The following is a 27760-nucleotide window of genomic DNA, read 5'->3' on the forward strand; positions in this document are numbered from 1 at the left end:
CTTCTTAACAGAAGGAAAATTACTTCAATCTAATTCAAAGGTTATAAAGGTAAAGAGATTTTTTGGTAAGGAAGGTTATGAAGAAAATAGATTTTATATGAGAAGTGATCTTGTATGGTAAATTCTTGTCCTAAAGTAAAATGACTAGTTGTTTACAAAGAGGGATGTTTAGGACAAGTCAAGTCATCCAAGTATGTTGTAGATGGTCTATGTAAGTCATAAAAAAATTGCAAAAGGGAATTTATAAAAGGAATGTAAAATTGTAAAGGTTATTAAGTCTATTAAATGCTTTAGTAGTATAAACTTCTACTGTGATTCTTAATAATTGTACTACTTGCCTGCTTTAAATCCATTAAATTCTAGGCAAGGCATGGGAACATACAGAGTTAGCCATGCCCGCTAGCTATGCTAAAAAGGGTCATACTTTATTTTGTTTTGACATCTCTACCATCTCCACAAACATAGAAGACTCCTTGTCTTTTAGTTCAAAGAACCTTGTATATTTGTGTTCAATCCGTTCCCCAAGGTCTTCTGACTAACTAGACTGGAACTTGTACCATAGGCTACATATCTCTGACATCTTCAAACCCCCAGCAGTCTCTCTCTCCCATCACCAATCCACAGGCATTCCATCCTTCCCAGGATGAGTAGGTCTATCCAATTAACCCCCTTTCTCATAGGACTTGGCATTATAGCTGGTATGGGTACTGGAATTGCTGGAATCACAAAAGTCTCCTTGGCGTATAGCCAACTCTCAAAGGAAATATCCAGTAACATTGATGACATGGATAAAACTTTAACAACTATGCAAGAACAAATTGACTCTTTAGCAGTCATAGTCCTCCAAAGTTGTCAAGAGCTAGATATGTTAATGGCAGCACAGGGAGAAATCTGTTTAGACTCAGATGAAAAATGTTGCTTTGGGGTAAATCAATTGGGAAAAGTACAAGACCACATCAGACAGCTTTTAAATTGAACATCCAGTTTATAAGAACAGGACACTCAGAATTGGCTAAATTGGGAAGAAACTGGGACATGGTTCTCCCGGGTTCTTCCCTTTTTAGGCCCACTTGTTAGTCTCCTACTTTTGCTCCTTTTTGGTACATGTCTTCTAAGCATAATAACCCAATTTGTCTCCTCTTGCCTTCAGGCCATCAAACTCCAAATAATCCTCAGTGAGGGATACTGTCCTCTCAATATTCAAGAGGCACCCTTTTAGAGGACCCTAGAATGCCCATTAGAGAAACACAACAGAGTTGAATTCCTGCCCCTGTCTCCCTTGGTCCCAGCTGGATACCATTTTCAGTGACCCATGGAGCCACTTTTCCCTGACAGCTAGCAAGAGACCAAGACTCACAGAACAAACTACCACAAAAGACTGACTTTAATCCATTATACCAAATAATTGGGTCTTGTACTCTTGAGGGCAGAAATGTTAGAGTACATAGGTAGGAGTACTTGAGTAGGACAGGAGAGGGCCCCCCCATCAAGAATGTCAGGCAACCATCAGGTGATGATCAAGTGGTTGTTAATCTGTCTCGCTAAAACAGTAATTGGTCACAGGCAACAACAGTCTCCCAATAGATAGAAAACACTGGAAGCTGGTGATTAACAGTTTCCTGATAAGATCTCAAGACTTGAGCAAGCAGGTTCAGGCATGCACACTAAAAGACAAAATGATGCAGTTTAACTGGTATATGACCTTCCTCTGGAACACTCTACTGGTAAGGGAAAAATGCTTCAAATGAGCACCTGCACGACTTCAGTGAACACACTGACCATGCAGCCCCTCCAAAGTGCTAGCAGGCCCCTATGCATGTGGACAGCCTGCTCCAAGGGAATAATCAAGGGAGAAGAAATGCAAACCCTAGAAGCACGCCAATGTATGAAACCTCAAGTCAAGGGCCAGATGGGGAACTTGGATCTCCTGAGTTGCCTGCTTGACTCTCTTCCAAGTATACTTGACTTCCTTTCATTCCTGCTCTAAAACTTTTTAATAAACTTTCACTCCTGCTCTTAAACTTGCTTTAGGCTGGACGTGGTGGCTCACGCCTGTAACTCCAGCACTTTGAGAGGTCGAGGCGGGTGGATCACTTAAGGTCAGGAGTTTGTGACCAGTCTGGCCAACATGGTGAAACCCCATCTCTACTGAACACACACACACACACACACACACACACACACACACACACAATTAGCTGTGCGTGGTGGCATGTGCTTGAAGTACCAGCTACTTGGGAGGCTGAGGTAGGAGAATTGCTTGAACTCAGGAGACAGAGATTGTAGTGAGCTGAGAGATTGCACCACTGCACTCCAGCCTGGGTGATAGAGAGAGACTCCATCTCCAAAACAAAAAACAAAACAAAAAAACAAACTTGCCTTTATCTCTGCCTCTGCCTTCAACCTACTTCTGTTCCTCAGCCAAATTTTTGCCTCCAGTTAGGAAAGTATTGAGTGCTGCAGACCCATACAAATTTGCTGCTGCTAACAAGGTAAATATTATTATCTTCATCTTACAAAAAGCTTTCAAAATTACCTAATATTGCTTAGCTAACCAGTGAGCAGTCTGACTTGAAAGCTGGCACTGTTAACTTCTACACTTATTTGATGGTTGATAGTGATAGAAATTAGTTTGGAGTAAATAAATGGTCTAGGTAAAAGATAATATTGGTTCAGACTACAGTGATAGTAACAGATTTGAGAGAAGTGGAAAGATGCAAGAGACATTTGGGAGTAGACTCAGCAGAAATTGGTGATTGATTGGCTATAGTAGGTAAGGGAGAGAAAGTGATCAACATCTAGGTTTGGGTCTTGAGTAAACAGATGAATCAACATGTAGGTTTGGGTCTTGAGTAAACATGCAAATAGCAGTGCCATTTATCTTGATTGGAACCCATCTCAGAGAAGAGATAGGTTTTGGCGGAAAACATTTTTCTTAAAACAAAAGTTATTGCTAGGCAAATATCATCCCTGAAAAGCTACAGTGAGTGGTTATTGAATTTGAAAACTTAGTTTTACTTAATATTCTGATATTTTCTCACTCTTAGGTGTTCATCCACACTCCCCACAACACGATTACTCTGAAGGTGTTTGAGGCAATCAATACACATAGAAGAGGACCAGAAGGGAGAGAGGTCATCCAAGTTTTTCCCCCCTCCCTTAAGCTTCCTTGTCTAGTTGTATCTGTTTCTTTTTATAGCTTTGTAATTATTTTCAAGAAGATAAGGCTGGTTCTCATCATCTTCTTTTTGTCTTATGTTCAACTTACAAAGCGTTTTCAGAAATCTATGTATAAGTCAGTACTCCAAAAGTGTGATGAAATATGGGAAATACAGACAGTTTGATTTTTCTTTTTAGAGACAGGCTCTCACACTGTCACCCAGCCTGGAGTGCAGTGGTGCTGTCTGAGCTCATTGCAGCCTTGAACTCCTGGACTCAAGTGCTCCTTCCACCTCATCCTCTCGAGTGGCTGGGACTGTAGGCGAACACCACCACACTCAACTAAATAGACACATTTTGAAATATAAATACTAGCAGTTATTTTTACACAATTTATGTTAAAATACTAAGTTCCTTGGTGTAGAAGGACATCACAGGAAAAGCTGACTGGTAAAATTGCTGTTTTCGCTTTCCACCATCATGGTAGCAGGCAGAACACTGAATTTTCAATCTCCTTAATTCCCTTTTTTCTTTTTAATGATAAAAACACATATTGTTTAACTTGCTATACCTTGTAAACAAAATAAGCTAAATAATCTACTCTTTGTCATGGTCAAACATTAAGCAAGCAATCACCAAATACTGATTGAGTGCTTACCATGGCAAAGGCAATACAATAGGAACAGTGTAGAAACAGGAAGTGTACGAGTTTTTCTCACAGAACTTTGTCATCTAGCTCATGGGACAAGATATAAACATGAGTAAGAAACGATGAGTGATTATGAGGCGGAATAAATAAAAAGATACAGCAAATGGAAAAGATTAATTGAACTATATATATGTTCTATTAGTTCCAAGAAAAGATAAATTCCTTGTGCGTAAGAAATTTGGTAAAAATTTATGGAAGATGAAGGTTTTGAGCTTAATGTTACATTATGTATTGATTTTAACTAGAAAGAGAGAAAATCAAAGAGGAAAAGATTGTATGATATTCCAATTGTGAGCAGCTCAAGAGGAAAGCATAATGTTACGGAAAATATACCAATAAGATCAATAGTTAGGAAATGTGTGCTTTACCTCAAGTTTACAACAATTATGTATATGTAAAGAAGCACCTTCTCTGAGTTTCAGTCTTCTCATATTTAAAATAAGTAATTTGGACCCGGTGTTCTCTATGGAATCTTTGAAACTTAACATCTTTATTATAAAGAAAGAATAAGTCCTTCCTACTTGCCCAGCATGAGAGGAAACTAAAAAAAGGTAAGAGTCGCCGGGCGCGGTGGCTCACGCCTGTAATCCCAGCACTTTGGGAGGCCGAGGCGGGCGGATCACAAGGTCAGGAGATCGAGACCACGGTGAAACCCCGTCTCTACTAAAAATACAAAAAATTAGCCGGGCGCGGTTGTGGGCGCCTATAGTCCCAGCTACTCGGGAGGCTGAGGCAGGAGAATGGCGTGAACCCGGGAGGCAGAGCTTGCAGTGAGCCGAGATCACGCCACTGCACTCCAGCCTGGGCGACAGAGCGAGACTCCGTCTCAAAAAAAAAAAAAAAAAAGGTAAGAGTCTTGGAAATATGCACATCACAGTTTGAATCTGATGAATTAAGATTAGGATCATGGCAGACCTATTTATTAACTAGGAAGCTTGGGAAACATACATAACCTTGATGACTCTCAATTTTCTCACCTATAAATAAAGATGATAGATGATAGAGGTTATAGATGAAAACATAGATATAAAGATAGATAAATAATTAGCATTTTCAATAGACTTCTGAAAATGGTATGTAATGGCACTGTGTATAGTAACTTGTTGTGTAGAAGGCACTGAAAAAACCTTGGTTTCATTCAATACTTCCATTAATGAAATAGCTCTGGGTTGCTGTCAGGAGATCTGTGTTCAAATCTCTGCTGTCCCATAGACTAAGTGTCTCTGGGAAAAAAATGAGATTTGAACTTAATCATTGTGCTATTTAAGTACCCCTCAAATATTTTACAGGAAAACAAACGGTTAAAGTATATACGGGACAATATGAATTGTGTGGAATGCAGCAGTTGAGAATATTAAATGGCTAGAGAATGCTTCAGTTACCCCAAATTTCACATTGTTTTTGTCTTTTAACTAGGCTAACCTATCCCTCACACCACCTTACTTCTGATGCTTTGGATAATATACAATCTCTTTTCAAAGTACTTTGCGATCCTTGGATACTGTGTAGGTTGTGCACCATTTTCACAACACTGTGCTAATTAACATCACCATGAATAATTATCTGCAGCTTCACAATTATCTTTAGCATTTTCTTTTTATATTATTAATTTTATGGATTATGAGAAGAATACCATAAAACACACCACCAGTTTTTATGCCAAGAATATTTCATCTAACTTAGAAATGCCATGCAGTACATTTCAGAGATTAATGCCACTTATAAACACAGTATTGTAATGCGTACTGAAGTTGCATGTACTAAGGATTGGAGTAGCTATTGGTAGTCAATGAATAATGGATGGGAATGATTAATGACTTTGTGAGATAAGGGATAATTAGATTTGGCATGTGCATCCACCATTTAAGCAAATTGGTATGTGGAATGTATGGCTAAAAGAAATACAGACAAATGACATTAAGCTTTGATGATTCGAATGGGTCTCCTGAGAATAGATGATCCAAATTCTCTTCTAATTTTTCCCCAACAACTCAACACAACCATAAAGGTAACCATGGATCTTATTGTTATGCTAACAACGGTTGTCACAGCAGCAGAATAACACACACTGAAGCCCAGGCAAGCCTATTTACACCTTTCTGCCTTAGGTCATTTACCAGTTTCCCAGAGCTCAGTCATTTAGTCAAATAATGCTCCACTATGAACGGACACAGGTTGGAGGACAAGAGCTCTTGGCAAAATGATGAAGAAACAATGGTTTTCTATAACATCTCCTGTAAACCTCCCCATAGGTCTCCAACGTGAGCACACATATCATCATACACATAGACAAGCCGACCTGTACCGTTGTAGGCACTGAACCAGCATAGTGCCCTATGACTACTCACCTGTTCACTTTGTGAACAGGTACAGTACCTGTTCATTTTGCAGGCAGTATAATGTTTTAGATTCTCTGTATTCTTATCAAACTATTTATTTCCCACTTCCCTTGTTGGCAGTATTCTAGTTAAACTACGGAATTAATTCTATTGTGTTAATGCTCTACTTCTAAAACTCAAAGTAGAAACACTAGTAAGTCACAATCAGAATAGAGGCATGCCAAAAGTGATTTGTTATGAATTCTAGTATTTGTTACTAGTGTTACATAAAATTACGTGAAAGAAATTTTATATTTTGAATTGGGCATTTTTCAATGTTATCAGTACCAAAAAATATTCACTTGCATTAGAATGTGTGTTTATTTTCTCTTAGAGAGGAAAAGATAAGTGGAGTTAGAACTCGAATACAGGATCCTGAGCAGAATGAGGAGCTGTAAAAGTCGGGTGTTTAGTGTCACATGAAGAGAATCTAGATTGTGAATATAACCCTTTGAGAATAAATATTGGTGGGTGCTAATTGATAAATGATTTTTTTCTTCATTAATATTTACAGTTTTAAATGGATCCATGTAGACATAGTAGAATGTTTAAATAGGCATGACTAAGAATAAGGAATTATGAGTGAGGCTTTTATTAAATCAAATGCATGCTCATCATACTTTCTTTTTTTCTGTGTCTTTTCAAAGTCAAAAGAAAATGTAAAGACAAATCTCCAAATTTAACGTTTTATCTGTGAAGAAAGAATTGCAGTTTGAGGCATGTACATGGACTGGGGGTATTCTGTAGGTCCAAAGAACAAAGAGAAGGCTAGAAGTTTTATTAAAAAAGGAGGTATGTTATGTACTGCTCTTTGACAAAGTTCACTGACACTAGTAAGTGTTTGGGGAGCTGGCAAGTTCTTATTGGTGAGCAATGGTGGTGGGCAGAATTAGTCCTAGCATTGCAGCAAGTCCTCTCAGAAGCTATAGATAAAACTGGTTCCTGGTTACAACAAGCAATTTCAGTAGTCAGACTTGCAGAGAATTATATTCTTGGAGTAATGTTTTATACGCTGAGTGCTTTTCCCCCCAGCTTCTAGACTCTGTTTCAGTTTGGATATAACAAGAAAGACTCAATATGTATGATCAATGATAACAGTTTTCAATAGGGCAATACACAAAAAGAATAACAGCTAAATAAGAACCAAAACATAATATTAAGGGCTGCACAAATGCTTGATATCTTCATACACTGCTCGAGTAAAGTTCAGTTTTGAGCAGCCTATGTGGAACGTTATATGTTGCCCCAAAATATGTATCTCAAGGCTTTATTATTGTTGGATTGTTCACATAGACGAAGGAAGTGGAGAGGAGATGAAGCATAATATGACAAATACTGGCAACCTAGTCCTCTTCAACCTTCATGTAAGTATCAAGGAGACAGAGAAAACGGACATGTATTATTTAACGCACACTCAACTTACATGCTAGTGACTATGAATTCACTATTGTTTGATATCACACTAATCCTATTAGAAGTGTTTTCCTTGGGCCAAGGAGTGGAATTGGGGAGGAGGATTGTTATGGGCAAAAAAGAGAAAAAACCTGTCTAAGATATACTTCATGAAAATATTAAAAACAATGAGAATTTAAGGCTAACAGAAGACACATTCGGGGGCAAAAAACCATTTGGAACATTTAGACTTTAAAAAGCACATATAGACACATTTAAGTATATACACATATATATATAGCATATACACAACATATGAAATGTAACATATGGTATATATAACAAGTAAAACATACAAAACAAACATTATATAAAACATAGCATATATTTGTGTTATATATTTTATATATGTTGATATATAATATTACATGTTATAATTACATAAAATTTAGTCCATACTGATACAGCACACACAAATACACCACACACACATCTATAACTTAAGTCACTTTGGGAACCAGATCTATGTATCTGCAGAGTAAACCTATGAAAACAACTATATCATTTAAACTAGTTGTGTTTTTATTCATGAAATAATGACTCATAGACCACCAAACATATGAACCAAATGTGAACGAAAATACCAGAATGGGAAGCATACGGCTGACTAAAGCAGAGGTAGAAATTAGCTATAGCACGTATTTGGTGGATTCAGAGAAAAGCAAGCACTTGTATTCATAAAAGAACAGAATGCTGTCAAAATAAGAGAGAATTATTAACTATAGTCACCAAGTTGTACAGTAGGTCTCTTGAACATATTTCCCCTAACTGAAATTTTGTGCCCTTTGGCCAACATCTCCCCACCACCCCACCACCCTCAGTCTCTGGTAATCACCGTTTTACTCTTTACTTTTATGAGTTCAACTTTTTTCTTGATTTCACATATAAGTGAGATCATGCAGTATGTATTAATAACAATGTATTATATTAATAACAATGTATTATATTTTTGAAAACTGCTAACAGGATGGATTTTAAATATTCTTATCATAAAAAAATGGTAAGTATGAGAGGCAATGCATATGTTAATTAGCAGGAGTTAGCCATTCCACAATGTATACATACAGTATTTCAAAGCACCTTGTTGTACATGATAAATATATATGAATTTTATCCATTAAAATAATAATAAATGTTTATAAAGAAGTCATATGAAAAGAAGTAAAAGAAAATTATGTAAAATAAAAATTTTTTAATGTTACTTTATGGAACAGAAAGGAAAATAAATACACCTAAGGATCTAACTGATGATCTGGATGATAAAACTTGAGAAAATTTCCCAGGAAACAAAAAGAACAGAAGACAACGGGAAGAATAATAAAAGAAAAGATTATTTTTGGCCGGGCGCGGTGGCTCAAGCCTGTAATCCCAGCACTTTGGGAGGCCGAGGCGGGCGGATCACGAGGTCAGGAGATCGAGACCATCCTGGCGAACACGGTGAAACCCCGTCTCTACTAAAAAAAATACAAAAAACTAGCCGGGCGAGGTGGCGGGCGCCTGTAGTCCCAGCTACACAGGAGGCTGAGGCAGGAGAATGGCGTGAACCCGGGAGGCGGAGCTTGCAGTGAGCTGAGATCCGGCCACTGAGCTCCAGCCCCGGCGACAGAGCGAGACTCCGTCTCAAAAAAAAAAAAAAAAAAAAGATTATTTTAATGGAAAAAAGATACGATATTCTGGATTTTATCTAACAAGAGTTCCGGGTGAAAAGAACTGTGATAGTGAATGAAAGAAACAAGTAAATAAATTAGAAAAAGATTGTCTTCAGAGAAGGGAAGGCACATCTTCTTATTAAAAACATAGAAATGCCGATTAGAATTTTAAAAAGATCCAAATCCTGTTAAGTTTCAGAACTTCCAGGATAGGGAACTTTCCTCAACCTTCCATGGAGAGAAAAAGTAAAACATGTACACCACACAGCAGAAATCTGATTGGCTGCTTGACTTCCATCAGGTACTGAGTACTAAAAAGACAATGAAGAAACACCTTGAGGAAAATTATTTCTACTTTTCATTAACTTCCCAGTGAAACATAATGGAAAACTAAATCCAGTTTTCCAAATGTTCAAGGATCTCATGAGAAATCTATATCTTGAGGATTGCTCTGGATGGATCTTCTTATTGCATGTGGCCTGAATTTTTCCCTGGTCTGTCACATATTTCAGGTCTGAAGCTTGCCTTCCCCCAGCTGCTGGGAGTATTGATGACTGAAAGTTTGCAGCTGAATTCCTCCCCACCCACCATCCCAATATTGTTCTGGTTGATGAGAGTCACCTTGCCCAAGATCATACCCCATCCTGGGTGTAACCTACACCCCATGCCTACTCCCTTGCAGCAGCTGGAAAAGCATAAAAGGGGCATCTCCACCCAAGAGATTCCCTGTGAAATCAGTTGAAGCCTTTGTTGTGAGGGTTCCACAGGCCACCTTTTTATTTTACTCAATCTTGCTCCCCTTTTTAATCTCCCCTTGTCTCCCCTTATCCCCCACCAGGCTGATCCTTAGGCACAAAATCCAATCAATGTCCTATCAATTTCCTGAACACAAATCTTTGTTTCAGAATCTGCTTACTGGGAAACCAATGTGCATTAAAAATCTATACAACCTAATTAAAAAACAAAAAGAAGGAAACACATATTCAAGAAAGAGAGAGGATGATTATGAATATGAGTCAGTGGTCACCGAAGATGTATGGAGAAAACATAAGCACGTAAGAAAGGAAAAGCTACTACTTGTGTAAGTTTGGGACATTATCTTTTGAGCATTAGAACTTTAGTGCCATAGGATTGCATTTCCTTCTCCACAGTTTCAATTTCAGTATTTGGTTTGCATATTTGCGTAATTTTAAAACCATAAATGTAATTTTTATTGTGCTTATATTTTAAAAAGCAACCTATAGTAAAGCTAGAGTACAATCTTTAGCTACGTATCAAATGTGAAATGTATAAACTTTACAAATTTAAATACCAATATAAACAAGCTCTAGGAAAGGAAAGAGAACATACGGTTGGCTAAGTTGCTATGTGATTACACTTTTTGAAAGTACAATAAAATGATACTATCTAAAGCTAGTAAATCAGGGGAAAAAATCAAAATATTTATTTAAACTGTATAAAGAAAACTACCTGAAGAAATAAAACTGAGAAACTATGAAAAGAAAGACTATTCAGAGATGAAATGTACATTGTGAAAAATTTTATAGTCTTAATCTGAGACTCATCTATGTATTTTTTAATGTGATAGTTCTCTAATTTAAAATATAACTTAAAAAATAAATAGCACACTTATCAAAAAAAACTATTTAAATGCATTATGTTCAAATAATGTAACTTACGGTAAAATAACTTAAATCCTTTAATTTAGATAACGTCCATAACTTTTGAAAGTGCTTTCATACACTGCTAAAGTAAAAGTCATTTATCGATCACTTCTGGGAAAATTGCTCCTTTTCCTAGTAACTCATTTATTTTCATCTCCAAGACAGGTAAAGGAAAATGTCTTTTTGTCCTTTTGACAGATAAGCAAACTAAAATACAGAGAGTAAGTTGGTTTGCCTAAGGTCATAAAAACTGATCCTGATGGGACAAAAGCTCCGTTTTTTCTTACTTCCAAAGCCAGAAGTTTTAGACTCTCCTTGTCATCACTATGAAATTGTTGATTACCAAAAAAGTTAGTCCGGAGAAACTGAAGTGAGAAATAGATGGAAAGGAGAGTGGGAAATGGAGAGGTAATCATTATTTTCTTCCTGACTTATTTGCCAGGCACTGTGGTAGGTGTTTACACAGAGTTTACTTCACTAATCTTCACAAGTCCTGTGAAATAAATATTTTATTTTGCCCAACTACCATATTAGAAAACTGAGGCTCGTACTTGCTAAGTTACTTACGGGAGTCCACGTAGCTTGAAGATGGCAGAGAATTATCAAATTCTCAAACTTGTGTTTTTGTCCCTACAGCAGAGTATCTGAAGTTCAGCATTATTGAAAGTTTAGGGTGACTGATTCTTTATTGTGGGGGGCTCTCTTAATTGTAGGATGTTTAGTATAAATTCCGGCCTCTGTCCAATTGATGCCAGTCACATTCCCACATTCATTTGTGACAACCAAAGATGCTTCCAGGTGTCCCCAAGGATTCAGGGTGAAGGAATCACCTCCAGTTGAAAGCCACTGTATTCCAGGAATGGATAATATTTCCTGGAGCTGTGTTACAAAATATCTCCCTAATAGAACTTGCAGTTCTTTAAACTGAAATTCTCTCTAACCTTTTCTTTGTACCTCACCATCAAATTTTCATTGACAATGTCGAATTTTTTTTTTTTTTTTTTTTTTTTTTTGGAGATGGAGTCTCATTCTGTCACTAGGCTGGAGTGCAGTGGTACAGTATCAACTCACTGCAACCTCCGCCTCCTAGGTTCAAGCGATTCTCCTGCCTCAGCCTCCCAAGTAGCAGGGACTACCGGTGCGCAACACCACGCTCAGCTATTTTAGTAGAGACGGGGTTTCATCATGTCGGCCAGGATGGTCTCCATCTCCTGACGTTGTGATCTGCCCGCCTCAGCCTCCCAAAGTGCTGGGATTACAGGAGTGAGCCACCATGCCTGGCTGACAATGTTGAGTTTTAACTGAACCCTGAGATTCTGGAAAGCAATAGGGTTAAGAAATCCCCAAACCTCTTTGTTTTCCAGAGAAGTCTTACTACAAGGAGCTATCCTTCTCCAGATGACTTGAGAAAGATTATGAATGTTCTCCTTGTTTACTTCTGACAAGGCCAGAGACACACACACCAAATCCCTATTATTTACTTTACAAATGATCAGTTACTGTGTTAACATCAAACATCTTTAATGACATAAATTCAGGATTTTTCTACATAGCTATGGATGCTCAAATGGGTGAGGAGGTGCCACATCTGATACAGGAGGGGCACTGTCATAGTTTTGCCATACCTCCATTCAACCAGTCTCCTATATCTCTCATCCCCATTTCTCAACCATGCACCAACTTTTCTTTCACTGATTGTGCCACAATAATATTGTCAGTGAGATTTTTGAACCAACATTAATTACAATCTCAAGGGCATTCAGGGCCTGCAAGCAGGTAAATAATTAAAACTAACAGGAATGAAATAATAAGTAATGGTAGAAAAAGTGGCTATGTTGGATGACGCTAAAATTCAATTTAAAATTTTTTTCAGACTTTACTTATAGAAAATCTGTAATTCCCACACTAGATCCATACGTAGGTTTTTAATTGGCTTTCTGGTAGGCCAAATGTCTCCAAGAGATTTGTTTTGTATGATTTGTACATTGTTTAATACAGTAATTCAAATTCTTACCTACATTTAACTGAGACTTGCTTGACATAAAGAATTGGATTTCTGATTTCTCCTATGTTGGAAAGATAGATTTTACATTTCTGCAAGGAAATAATTTGCTTGAGCTTTGTAGATAATGTGCTGTCTTTTTGAGTGGGGCATAGGCTTTCAAATTCACCACAATATATTGGGTTATATCTGGCTGTTCAAATCTTGTATATTACCTACCAAACCTCTGCTGGCATCTGAATTTGCAAACTTTGGTCTATCTGTGCGGTGATTTTTTTTCATTCTACTCCAGATTTACAAATCCACAATCTCCTTTCCCTGCATATTTCATCTATGTAAGTTGAGATACATACATATTAGGAATAAGTAGATTCTTTTCCAGGGGTAAATATCCACGGAGGATCCATATATCACCCTGAGAAGTAGGCTGGTGAAAGAGAATACCAGTACCAAGAAAAAGGGTGAGTAAATCACTGGTATCCTGGGTGATCAAATTAACAGCAATAATGCTGAAAACGTTAATTTTATGTGAAATAATCTCAAAAACTTATGCTGATCAAATATGCATAAATGCATTAATTTGGAAAAAAATAAAGGTTATTTGATTTATTTTTCCCTTCAAACAAAGATGAGATTATATGAATATATTATTTTATAAAAGAGAATGTTTTGTTTTAAATTTTGCACATTCAGGTTTTCTTAAAAAGACTGATTAAAAATGTTCTATAAGTCTTTTGACATTGTAATAGTAATATACTAAAATGGAACAAATCACAAGTACTATAAAATTGCCTTAGTCATTATCTTTCTCAAAATTAGCATTTTAAAGTACATTTTGCATTTATAATAAGATGGTAATGCATAAGACACTCATGATATAAATTGAAAAAGATTTTGTTATACCTATCTCTGTCATCTATCTATCTATCTATCTATCTATCTATCTATCTATCTATCTATCATCTATCTATCTACGTATCTTCTATTTATCTACCTACCTACTTATCTAGCTAGCTAATCTCAGCTGTTGTTTAAAAAGTATCTGTCGAAATTTTGACTCCTGGATTTTAAAATATAGGCTTTAATTTTCTAGTTATCTGACATATGATAAATCTTATGGCTAGCACACACACACAAAAACTATAACCAATCCCACAAACTTTTTATTGTTCCTTCTTTATTGTCTTTCCCATCAGCTTTCTTGTTTCTCCTTTCTCTTACTAAACAATTTATTTTTAATCCTTGAGTTTCAGTATTTTAAGGAAATTCAGTTTTGTATACACTTAATTAGACCGAACAATAGACTGTCAAATCGGTGAAGCCTATTCCCTTCATGTTATAATACACAAATTAAGTAATGTAAAAATTATCAGGGGAAAAGTCTTTTAAATATCTCTTTTCAAAATACTGTTGTTGAAGTTATGATAATCATCATTAATTAGTGATTTTAGAAAATCATTGGTTTAAGAACTTTTTTTTTTTTTTTTTGTACTTTACTTTTATTGGGAGAAATATCCAAAATACGGACAGATTAAAAGCTATATTTTATTTTATGACATGTAAGGAACTATAATTTGTTTTCTATTAAGAGAGAACACATCAGGCTGGGCAGTGACTCACGCCTGTAATCCCAGAACTTTGAAGCTGGGGTAGAAGGATTGCTTGAGTTCAGGACTAGATCAGCCCTGGGCAATATGGCAAGACTCTTGTCTCAAGAAAAAAATGTAAAATTAGCTGAGTATGGTGGCGTGCACTGTAGTCCCAGCTACTCGGGGCAGCTGAGGTAGGAGGATCGCTTGAGTCTGGGAAATTGAGGCTGCAAATGAGCCATGTTCACACCACTGCACTTCAGTTTGGATGACAGAGCATGACCCCTATCTCAAAAACAAACAAACAACAGAGACAGAGAGAACACATCTTCTGATGCAGTTCTAGTTTAAGAAACTTTATTCCCTCATTTATAATTGGTGCAAAAAGCTTTCTCTTAGGATGAGAGTGCTTGCATTGGATGCCAAGAAAGCCATCTTGTAAAAAGTCAGTCCTGTAAGACACTGACACAAAATGGAAAAATATTCCGTTACTACCTCACTACAAGATACTGTCTGTGGAAATTATTAGTAATTCTAAGCATTCACACAATCACTGTTCAAAGTGACATTATTGGAGACATGGCATTGACAAGAAGAATTGCAAAGCAGCAAGGATGATAAAGTAATTTGTAAAAGTACAGTAGGCCATCACAATGATGCCAAAACAGTTTTAGGTGATGGAAATTATATGTATGTTCATGTCTTTAGTACTAGGAAACAAAGTCTGCATAGCTGGGTTACATCAGGAGTTAATCTGACCTGTGACTTAAAGCCTCTAAGTTATACTAAAAAATAAAAATAAGAAGGTTTGTGCTGCCATTAAGAGGTAACATTTCTTCTAAGAACTTTCATTTGTTTATTTGGAGTCTTTTGCCTACATAATATTCAATATAATCACTGAAAATTTGGGTAATTAAAAAGAAACAACAAACAGAAGAGTGATTGATTAATCAGATGTGCTTGCTTAGCTTCAATACATATTTTGTTAGAAAATATAAATAATTTATTTGCCTAGGATTTATATTAACTTAATAGACTTGGAGCCTAGTTAATTATCTCTAACTATGCTAACCTATTTCATGGGCAGAATCATATTGATATAGTTTGGTATCTGTCCCCTCCAAATTTCATGTTGAAATCTGATCCCCAGTGTTAGATATGGGGGCCATGTGGGAGATGTCTGGGTCATGGCGGCGGTCTCCTCATGAATGTGCTGTCATCATAGTAATGAGTGAGTTCTTGATCTGTTACTTACCATGAAATCTGATTGCTCAAAAAAGCCTGTCGTGCTTCTCCTGTCTCTCTCTCTCTCTCACCATGTGATACATCTGCTCCCCTTTTGCCTTTCCTATGATTCTAAGCTCCTTGAAGCCTTCACCAGAAGCAGATGCTAGCACCATGCTTCTTGCACAGTTTGCAGAACCGTGAGCCAAATAAGCCTCTTTCCTTTATAAATTACCAGTCTCAGGTATCCCTTCATAGCAACGCAAAACAGACTAATATACATGCGGATTTGTAAAATCATGACATAGTCATCTAAGAGAAAAAAATTTTAAGGAAGTATAATCAATAGAGAGGTAGACCTAGATGTGAGTATGTGCTAAAGACAAACGGTAAAATATAAACTCTATAAGTCATCTTTGGCAAACTAGGTTATTTCCTTGTACCCATGGGGAAATTCAATCAATTCAAGCACACATTAATTTTATAAAAGAGATTTTTTTTTTTTTTTTTTTTTGAGACGGAGACTTGCTCTGTCACCCAGGATGGAGTGCAGTGGCACCATCTTGGCTCACTGCAACCTCTGGCTCCCGGGTTCTAGCAATTCTCCTGCCTCAGCAGGAGAATTTTCTTACTTGGGAAAGTACTTTCCTTACTTGGGAAAGTAGCTGGGACTACAGGTGCATGCCTCCACACCTAGCTAATTTTTGTACTTTTAGTAGAGACGGGATTTCACTATGTTGACCAGGAAGGTCTCAATCTCTTGACCTCATGATCCACCCGCCTCAGCCTCCCAAAGTGCTGGGATTATAGGCATGAGCCACCGTGCCCGGCCAAAACAGATTTTTTTCCTGCATAACCTAAGAGAAGATCAAGTAAATTTTTGACTTAGTTGATCAAATACTTTTGATGTTATATTGGAGGGCAGTGGTCTCTCACTGAGTTATTGGCAAAGGAAAAAAAAAAATACAGACTACCTCTTACGTAAAACACTGATGAGACCTTACTCAGTGTGAAGGAACAAGGAAGACCACATATATTGTCACTAAGGAGGCTGTAGACAGATGGCTACTGCCTATATATAAATGAAATTATGAATCAATCAATAACAAACAGCACCATTTGAGTTGTTTCTCCAGAACTCAGAATTTTCATGGATATAAGTAATATCTTACTGTACGGTCATGTAAAACATTTGCAAGACATATGGTTGGGTCTATAGCCAGGTGTGGTGGTGGGCTTCTGTAGATCCAGCCACTCAGGAGGCAGAGGCAGGAGGATTGCTTGAGCTCAGGAGGTCAAGGCTGCAGTGAGCTATGATGATGCCACAGTACTCCAGCCTGGGCAACAGAGCAAGACCCTCCCTCTTACAAAAAAAAAAAAAAAAGACATGTATTTGACATGCTCCAAAATCCAAAATTTTTAAAGCACAAACCTAACACCACAAATGGAAAATTCCATGTATAAATACTTAATGCAAACTTTGTTTCACATACAAAATTATTTAAAATACTGTATAAAATATTGTATAAAATCACCTTCAGGCTGTGTGTTAAGGCATATATGAAACATAAACAAATTTCAGACTTGGGTCCTATTTCAAAGATATCTCTTTAGGTACAGTATATGCAAATATTCCAAAATCTGAAAAAATATGAAATCCAAAACACTTCTGGTCCTAAGCATTTTGAATAAGTAATTATCAACCAGTATCTGCTTCCCTTGGTTAGGAAGCAGAGCAAAGCAAACTAATTTATTTACATATTAAATGATTATGTATTGAGGTTTTGCTATCACTCAGGCACTATTCTAGGTACAGGGAATAAAATCATTCCCCTTTCTGATTCTTCATGGAAAAACCATTTTGAATTCTCTTTTGCAGTTAAGAGTAACCATATGACCTGGTTTTAGGCTTTCTCCATTAAAAACTTCCCATGCATAATCATCCATATTCTTTTCTCATTTCCTAAAATTAGAAATTCAGGTAACATCCAAGTTAACTCTGGAAGCCAAGTTTTGGAGATGGTGGAGCCAAAATCTGAAAGAAGACTTGGTTCAAGAATCATTGTCTGAGGCCGGGCGCAGGGGCTGACGCCTGTAATCCCAGCACTTTGGGAGGCCAAGGCGGGTGGATCACGAGGTCAGGAGATCGAGACCATCCTGGCTAACATGGTGAAACCCCGTCTTTACTAAAAATACAAAAAATTAGCCAGGCGTGGTGGCGGGCGCCTGTAGTCCCAGCTACTCCAGAGGCTGAGGCAGGAAAATGGTGAGAACCCAGGAGGCGGGGCTTGCAGTGAGCCAAGATCGCACCACTGCACTCCAGCCTGGGTAACAGAGCGAGACCCTGTCTCAAACCAAACAAACAAACAAACAAAACCCTCCCCCATGTTATTAACTGAATGTTAATGTTCCCCAAATTCATATTTTGAAATTGTAACCCTAAAAATGATGGTATTTGGAGGTAAGGCCTTTGAGAGGTAATTCGGTTTATATAAGGTCATGAGGGTTGGAGCCCCCCTGAGGGAAAGAAGAGAAAGAGGGACCAGAGCTCTCTGTCTCTCTCTCTGCCCTGTGAGGTCACAGTGAGAAGGCAGCTGTCTGCAAGCCAGGAAGGAAGCCCTCACCAGGAACCAACATCTTGATCATGGACTCTCCACCCTCTGGAACTTTGAGAAAATAAATGTCTGTTATTTAAGCCACTCAGTTTATAATATTTTGTTATAGCAGCCCTAGCAGACTAATACTTCCCAGTGTACATTTACTTTTTTATGTAACTCTGTGTTAACTTCCTCATTTCTCCTATTCATAATTAGTCAGAAGAAATCTGGACCATGTAACTAATTTGCAGAATTGGTTCAGGTACCCAAATATTTTGCAAATTGGTCCACTGCATTGATAACCTCATGTTAACTGGACTAGAGTAGCAAGACATTGCACGTGCATTAGTGGCCTTGGAAAAACACGTGTGCCCTAGAAAGTGTAACATAAACCCCATGAAGATTTAAAGACCAACCACAGCAGTGATGTTTTTAGGAGTCCAGTGATCTTTGGCATGTTGAAACAATCCAATCAAATTAAAAGACAAAGTGCAGCACTACTTTGGATTCTAAAGACAGCATGTTTCACATGTGGGAGTACTCCTTCTACCCATTAGTGTGTGACAGCAAAGGCTGCCTGTTTTTGGTGAAAACTAGAGAGGAAAAATGCTTTGTAGGAGGTGTAGGAGAAAGTGGCTTCCCTACTTGGGCCATATGACCCAAAAGATAACATATTATTACATATGTCAGTGGTGGGAAAGAACGCAGAGTTTATAGCAAACTCTGATAGGATAATCACAATGTACACCCGTAGAGTTCTGGTGCAAGATCATGCCACTGCAGTGGAGAATTATACTATATTCCAAAAGCAGTTATTAGGAGATATGTGTCAGCCAACCATGAGATGTCAAGTGATTTTGCAGCCAGATATTTCAATCATGAATTTCTGAGAGACTCATCCAGCCATAAGGTGGGGTAGGTGCAAAAGAAATCCATCAAAAGATGGAATTACACACCTGGGACTGAGCAAGAGCAGAAACAGAGTGCACAAGTATGATGCATAATCAGGTAGCCCAGACTCCATGTCATCCGTCACTATTACATACAAGTCCTTTCCTCAGCACACACCTATGGCTGCGTGATGAGGACAAATATGACTGGTGGGCAGAGGAGGAAAGTGACTGAGCTTGGTTCACAGGGGAGTTGGCTCAGTATGTGGGTAAAACCTAAAAGTGACCCTAAAAAGCAGCTATAAGAGGAAGTCCTCCAAGTGGTGAGAGCTGCAAGTGGTGTGGTTTTCCATTTGGTATAGAAGGAAAAGTGGCTCAAGATAAGGATGTTGACAGACTCATGGACTGTGGTGAACGGACGAATTGTTCAGGGGCCTGGAAGGATAAAGATTATGACTAAGAAAGAGGAGATATGGAAATTAGATATGCAGATGGATCTATGGGAGTGATCATAATTTGTGAACATCTTTGTGTCACAGGTTAACACTCAGCCAAGGGCAACTTAAAAGAGGCAGTGATCATCCAAGTTAAGTCAGCCAGTTCATGTCAATCAGCGTATCTCATATGCCATCTTAGTTACTGCCATTTTGGATACCTAACCTGACAATAACAGAGACCAATTGACACACACACATATATATACACACACACATATATACACACACACACACATATATATACACATATACACACACACATATATACACATACATATATACAAATATATGTGTGTATATATATAATTCCTATATATTCCTTTATATGTGTTTCATATGTGTGTGTGTGTGTGTGTGTGTGTGTGTGTGTGTGTATTTTTAAATTGAGATGCAGTCACGTTCTGTCACCCAGTAGCTGAAGTCCTGTGGCAAGATTATATCTCATTGCAGCCTCAAACTCCTGGGTTCAAGCAATCCTCCCACCTCAGCCTCCCAAGTAGCTAAGACTACAGGCATGTACTACCATGTCTGGACAATTTCTTTAAAAGTTTTTATAGAGATAGGATCTTTATTGCCCTGTTACCCAGGCTGGCCTCGAACTCATGTCAAGTGATCCTCTTGCCTTGGCCTCCCAAAGTGCTTGGATTACAGGTATGAACCACTGCATGCAGCCAACAGAGACAAGTGCTATACCTCTCATATGGCATCATCTTTTCAGAAGACCAACCAGCCACTTGGTGACACATTGATTGTATTAGATACCTTACACTCTGGAAAGAGCAGAAATTCATCTTGACTAGCATCATCCATATAACCAAGAATAGATTTGCCTTTTCTATTCACAGGGTCTCTGTCAGACCATTGTACAATGGACTAAAGACTGCCTGCTACATCAACATTTATGTCATATGTTACATCATACTGAACCAAGTAATTCACACTTCAACAAAGGAGATGCGGCAGATATCCATGGGATCCGCTGACATTGTCACACCCCACAACACTCAGAAACTGCCAGCCTTAGAGAGCAACAGAAGATCCTTATAAAGGCACAATGGAGACACCATCTTGGAAATAACACACTGAGAGGACCCATCCTCCAGGACACAGCATGCACTCTACATGAAGGACCCCTGTGTATGATTATGTCCTCAACAGGTATAATACATGAATATGCAAACTAAGTAATGGCTCCATTTATCATTACTTCCAGTGACTCATAGCTCACTGGCTGGAATTCCTAGGAATCTGTGTTTTCTGTCCTCACAGTTCTTGGTTCTAGAGGTTTAAAGGTCCTGAACCTTGAGGGGCAACAAAAGCCCCATTAGATTTAAGCTGTAGCTGCTACCATGTCACTTGGACCTTTTCATACCAATTCTCCAGGAGACAAATAAAGTGATAGTCATCCTGGAGAGGCAGTTCACCTTGATCACCAGGAGAAAGTGTGGCTGCTGTTTCACAATGGGGACAGGGAAGAATTGGCATGGCGCCCACATAATAAATCTGGTGATTCTTTTTTTGTGTGTTTTTGTTGAGACAGAGTCTCGTTCTGTTGCCCAGGCTGGAGTGAAGTGGCGCGACCTCGGCTCGCTGCAACCTCCACTTCCCGAGTTCAAGCAATTCTCCTGCCTCAGCCTCCTGAGTAGCTGGGATTACAGGCACCTGCCACCACACCCGGCTAATTTTTTCATATTTTTAGTAGAGACAGGGTTTCACCATATTGGCCAGACTGGTTTTAAACTCCTGACCTCAAGTGATACGCTTGCTTCAGCCTCCCAAAGTGCTAGAATTACAGTTGTGAGCCGCTGCACCCGGCCTAAACCTGATGATTCTTGAGGCATCTCTTTGTTCTCTGCTGCTAAATTTTTGTAGTAACTGGACAAGAGAAACAGGTAAGGCCTGAGAAGTTTATGATGACTAAGAGCCCAGACCCTGCAGATGTGATATTCTGCATTTGGTAGCTACCTCGATCTGCAGAAACACTAGATAAATGTGAATCTAAATGTGATAATAGAAGAGGAAAACAATGAATATCATTTATGACTTCTGACTAGATGTAGTATGTGGGCTGTAGTTTGTATCACTTGCTGTCCTTTTGTGTTTTTCCAGGGATTCTAGAGGAGTTAATTCCAGAACTTAATACACTCATGCACCGCATAATAATGTTTTGATAAATGATGGGCCACAATATACAATGGTTGTTCCGTAAGGTCATAGTACTGAATTTTTACTGTACCTTTTTTTATGTTTAGATATACAAATACCATTGTATGACAGTTGACTATAGTATTCAATACAATAACATACTGTACAGGTTTGTAGCCCAGGAGCAGTAGACTATACCATATAAGCTAGGTGTGTAGTAAGCTATACCATCTAGGTTTGTGTAAGTATGCTCTATGATGTTTGTACAATGACGAAATCATCTAAGGACCCATTTCACAGAATGGATCCCTTTTGGTAAGGGATGCATGACTGTATATGAATCACAAGTACCTGAATAGTGCAGGAAGTAGAATGTTGTAGATGCCATTTTAAACCACCTAGTTTTCTCATTAGGACTGAGGCTCTTACTCCCCCAACTTCTGGGAGTGTTTTGGCTGAAAGCTTTCAGAGCCTTGCTCTGGAAATTGTCCTCAGCCAAGGAGAGGTAAGACACCCATGGGTGTGCACCCATCCCGTATCCAGTGACTGACTGATATGGAGATACGAATGCCTACTCCTTTGGGGAAAGTTGGAATAATTCTATAGATGCATTCCAGCACCAGAGCTCCTGGTGAAAAAGATGAATCTGCTGTGGCCTTAATTTTGACTACATTTATCTGCCAGTCCAGGTTCCTTCACCCCACCACAGGTGTTAATTAGAAGGCAATTTCCAGTAAACTCTCTACATACCCATTTCTGTCCCAAAGTCTCATTTCTAAATACCCCTTCCTAATACAGTGATCAAAAAAATGATCTCTGTATTTGAACTGAGACCTGGGTGACGAGATTCAGCCTTAACAAGGACTATTCAAAAAACTGTTCTAGGTGGCAGAATAAGCTTTATTTTCTATATACGATCTCTCTCTCACTTAAGGTTACCTAATCATACCTCTATATTCTATCCTGGGAAGAGTCAAACATGACTTTTAAGAAGTATTGAAGTCCTACATTCCTTGAAAAATTACGGCGATACGAACTTTAAGCAAGGACTGAACATTTCATTAATGGCGTATTTCTATCAATTACAGGCAGAAAACAAAGAGATACTTTTAGAATGTAGGGATTTCAGGTCATGTTATTGAGGGATTAACATATTACATGTTCATTTTATAGTTTGTTAACTAGCCAATAGGAGTCATTATATAAAGAAATTCTTCATTAGTGAGATTTTGGTGATCTAAGAGTACTTAAATGATAATCAATATTTCTAATCTCCTTTGAAGCATTCCAGCAAAGATCTTCACATTAGAATTCAATACAGAATAAGATTTGAAGTCTCCATATTTTTAAAATTTGGTCTTTAACTGCGATCAGAGACACAATCTTTAATATGAGGTTAGGAGAGCATTTATTAAGTGGAAATAATTTTGGGGGCATTCTGCTGGCTTGATTACAGCAACTTTATTATTATTACTATTATCACTTTTATTTATATTAAAAATTGTTACAATATCTTGGGTCTTGATAACATGGCCAACTGAATGTCTGCCACACAGGTGCACAGCTGTCTCAGTTTAATCTCTACCAGACTGGCTATCTTTGTATTATCAAAGTGGTTATTTTCACAAGAGTGTAATGTCTACGTTAGGCAGTCATTCTGCTCAAGCAAAACCTTTTATTACTATTTTTAAGAGATAGTACCAAGGAAATGAGTTTAAACTTCATTACTATCAGGTTTGAAATGGATGTTTATTGATTTATTTATTCTTAAACCTTTTTACAAGTTTCATAATAATACACATTGTGTATCTATCATATCTGAGACAAACCGTTACCACAAATAAATAACAAATTTGTCATCAATATTTCATAGAGAAACAGAGAATATATGAATACATACATGTATAGATAGACCATTTTCCAACCTAGGAGGGTTCAACGTGTATTTGTTAACTTTAAAATTGTGCAAAAGTGTATGCATTTAGTACACTTCTTGATTTATGATGGGGTTCTGTCCTGATAAACCCATTGTATGTTCAAATTATGATGGGTTTATTGGGATAAAATCCTATTGTAAAATTGAGGAGCATCTGTATGTAAATGTATGTCTAAATGTATATGAATGCATTAAGCTCTTTTCCCTGAGTAGTGGCTTTTATTCCTTTTGGCTCAGGCTATCTCTAATGTACCTACTGTCTTCCTTCTCTCCATTCTTCACTTAAGTATTTATGTGTTTATTATTTGATTCACCAATTAGGAAACTTCATATATTTGTACATTTCTTGAAAGCATATCAACACATATATTTAACGTGCATATATAAATATATGTGTATATACTGTATACCAGAGTTTAGTGAAGTACAGCTTGGGTGTTGGCCACTTTTTTTGAAAATAAAGCTTTGTCAAAACACAGCCATGCTCATGTGTTTGCATATTATTTATGTCTGCTTTAGGGCTACAGAGTTGAGTTGGCCTGTAAGAAACTGTATGACCCACAAGCCTAAAAGTCCCTTAGGGCACATTGACACCTAGTTTGGGAACTATGGGTCTAGGTGTTGAATGAGTATATATGTGTGTACCTTGGGTCGTTTGGTGAGTAATTTTATACTTTAGATATTTAACATTAAATTTTATGACTTCTTGGAATTGTAAAGATAGATGAGACATTGGCAAACATTAAATAACACATCTTCACCCTACCCATGAAGAAGCTAAACTTCAGAAACATCAAGAGGCTTGCTCATCTTAATTTTTTTGTTTATCTTTTAAATTTTACTATCACACCACTTGATACTACTACATATAAAATGTTTTACAGTCTTGAAAATGGCTTTTGGCTCCTGTGATAAGGCAATACTAATGTTCCATAAACTCTTATTTAAGACACAGAAATTAATTGATTAAAGTTAATTTAATTGCATTGCTCATGCGTATTTAGTTGCATATTTTGTTCAGTTAGAAGTGCAGAATTTCTGCTTGAACCCAGGAGGCAGAGGTTGCAGTGAGCCAAGATTGTGCCATTGCATTCCAGCCTGGGTGACAGAGTGAGACTCCATATCAAAAAAAAAAAAAAAAAAAAAGAATTGCAGAATTCCTTTTGGGAACAAGTAATAGCAGTTTCCTGAATAATCTTACTTGTGTCTAATGTTTCCCAGAGCTAAATGCACTTACATCAGGCCTTGAGGACCACAATGTTCTGCCAAGTTGGTAGAGTGAGCTCCACTGCCCTCACCCGCTCCAACTAACTCACCCTCACACTCCTCCCAAAGCCGATTTGCATATGACCTTCCTCCTATCACCAGGAATGAGATCTTCTCTCTATCTAAATCTATCCTTTTCTAAGGCACACTTTAAACTCCACTAACTTTTTTTTTTTTCCAAAGATGCCATTCTCCGTAGAGGCTCCAGACATGCTTAAATCCTTTTATCCACATTCCCCACTTGGTTCCCAGAGTTTGCTAACTTATATGCAGATACAGAGGCATAATAAAACAATTCGTTTAAATTGTTTAATTCACAAGAAATTGATTTCAATCCATCATCTGTCTAATTATCTTGTCTATGTAAATTTGCACCACGGAGGCCCAAATATACAGAATTATTTAGGTCAACTACTTGAACAAAATCTTTGAATTTATTCGACAAAAATCTATTTCAGGGAAGGGCAAACTATAGCCCACTAGCCAAAGCGCCTGTTTTTGTATGGCTTGTGAGTTACAATAGTTATTTTTTTTTTATTTTTAGATGGTTACATTTTAAGTTGTTATGTATGCACTTACATAATATCCTTAATTTTATTTTTAAACCTTCCTAAGTTAAAATACTTATTATCTGGCTGTTTATAGAAAATGCTTGCAGAACTCTGGCATGCTTATTTCTTTGCCCATTTTAATGTTATGCTTGCCACTATTAGCTAAGTAAAACTACTCAAACTAAATTCATTGTGTGGGTAATTCAATTACTACATTTAAATTCAGATAATGAAATTCTGTTGACCTCATAAATACTCATGGAGCTACTCTTTCAAAACAGGTATTATTTTAGGTCCATGGAAGGTAAAAATTAATCAGACAAGATGCTCGTAACCCAACAGAATCTTCTCATTGTATTTGCAGAATATCACCTGTACCTTTCATTTCAGGGATTGCAGAGGAAGTAGTTTACCATGTGTTGTAAGTTAGAGGATTGAAGATTGCCCTTTGACTCTTGTGATCAATAAGAAAGTTTGCTGAAGGTAAGAAAGTAATTTTTCTATCTCCTCAAATATATACCTCAGTCCAGATATTTGACTTCTTTTATCACCTTCAGACAATTCACACTAGAAATTAAATAACATCCACAGAGCTTTTGTTGCAGTAAAACATAACAATAAAGGTCACCTGCTGTCATATTTCTACCTCTGAATAACTCTTAAGCCTACATAAATGACATGTTCTCGATTTTAATTTGCACATCAAAGTGTAAAGTAACAGTGATTAAACCTACTATATGAATGTTTTTCTCCTCATGTTTAATATGAACTGGAACTCTGTCACTCACATTTCATTACCTAATAACTCAAAGTTACTTGATGCCCCTGAAAAACAGTAGGCATGCCTTAAATGCCTCTCATTCAGTTTTAAAAGGAATCACACAGCAATATACACGACATTAATTCCTATAGTATCCATTCAATTTCATAAAATAATTTTGAAATTGTATGTTTCATAGACACAAAAAATAGTTTTTCTAATGTTAGAAAACTAAAAAGGGCCGGGCGCAGTGGCTCAAGCCTGTAATCCCAGCACTTTGGGAGGCCGAGGCGGGTGGATCACGAGGTCAGGTGATCGAGACTATCCTGGCTAACATGGTGAAACCCTGTCTCTACTAAAAATACAAAAAACTAGCCGGGCGTGGTGGCGGGCGCCTGTAGTCTCAGCTACTTGGGAGGCTGAAGCGGGAGAATGGCGTGAACCCGGGAGGCGGAGCTTGCAGTGAGCCGAGATCACGCCACCGCACTCCAGCCTGGGAGACACAGCGAGACTCCGTCTCAAAAAAAAAAAAAAAAAGAAAAAAGAAAAAAAAAAAAAGAAAACTAAAAAGAAGAGGATTATAGAAAGTGGTTCACAAATGTGCCTACAATAGTATCCATTCAATTTCATAAAATAATTTTGAAACTGTATGTTTCATAGACACAAAAAATAGTTTTTCTAATGTTAGAAAACTAAAAAGAAGAGGATTATAGAAAGTGGTTCACAAATGTGCCTACACAGAGACACAAGATGGAATCATTACACTGTCATGAATGACAACAAATTCATTTAGCAGAACAATAAAATACTAGTTGACATTTTACCTATTTTCCTAAAATTTTATTTTCTTAAAGTTTATGTGTGTGTGTGCATATATGTATATAATTAATGGTCCACCAGTTATGAGTCAAAAGAATCATTGTTATAGCCTTGTCTTTTACCTACAAAAACTTTTTAACTTATGCCAGTGGCTGTCATTCATTTATTAACTCAACAAATATTTATTAGATATGTACATTTCCTAGGCATTACGTGATACCAAATTATTGTTATGTCTCCAGATTTGGTTCCCCTCCAAAGAAAAATAGATAAACTTTACATTACTATCATTCATTTTATAACCTAGATTAAAAATAGAAAATTTCTTCTTAAATTTTAGTTATCATTTATATTGAGCCATTATCTTTTTTAATTATACAAAGTAATAATACAGTGTAGTTTCTCACTAAGTATATTTTTGATATTGGTCAAATCCATTTATAACTCATTGCTATTTATAATAATGTTTTATG

At 37.3% G+C, this 27760-nt stretch overlaps 1 protein-coding gene and 1 long non-coding RNA gene across 4 annotated transcripts in view; one reads left to right on the plus strand and one right to left on the minus strand.

Annotated features, from left to right (window-relative positions):
- Positions 1–27760, minus strand: part of LOC105492523 (dipeptidyl peptidase like 10) — a 1403881-nt gene that overhangs the window by 736239 nt on the left and 639882 nt on the right. The gene's annotated exons all lie outside the window — the stretch shown is intronic.
- Positions 10337–27760, plus strand: part of LOC139357075 (uncharacterized) — a 60207-nt gene continuing 42783 nt past the window's right edge. For both annotated transcript variants that reach the window (XR_011609690.1, XR_011609691.1), the window contains exons 1-3: positions 10337–10428; positions 20656–20968; positions 26099–26191. This is a non-coding gene — a long non-coding RNA (uncharacterized lncRNA). The remainder of the gene's footprint in view (positions 10429–20655; positions 20969–26098; positions 26192–27760) is intronic.

Source organism: Macaca nemestrina, chromosome 11, assembly GCF_043159975.1.
Source record: "Macaca nemestrina isolate mMacNem1 chromosome 11, mMacNem.hap1, whole genome shotgun sequence".
Classification (NCBI taxonomy): domain Eukaryota; kingdom Metazoa; phylum Chordata; class Mammalia; order Primates; family Cercopithecidae; genus Macaca; species Macaca nemestrina.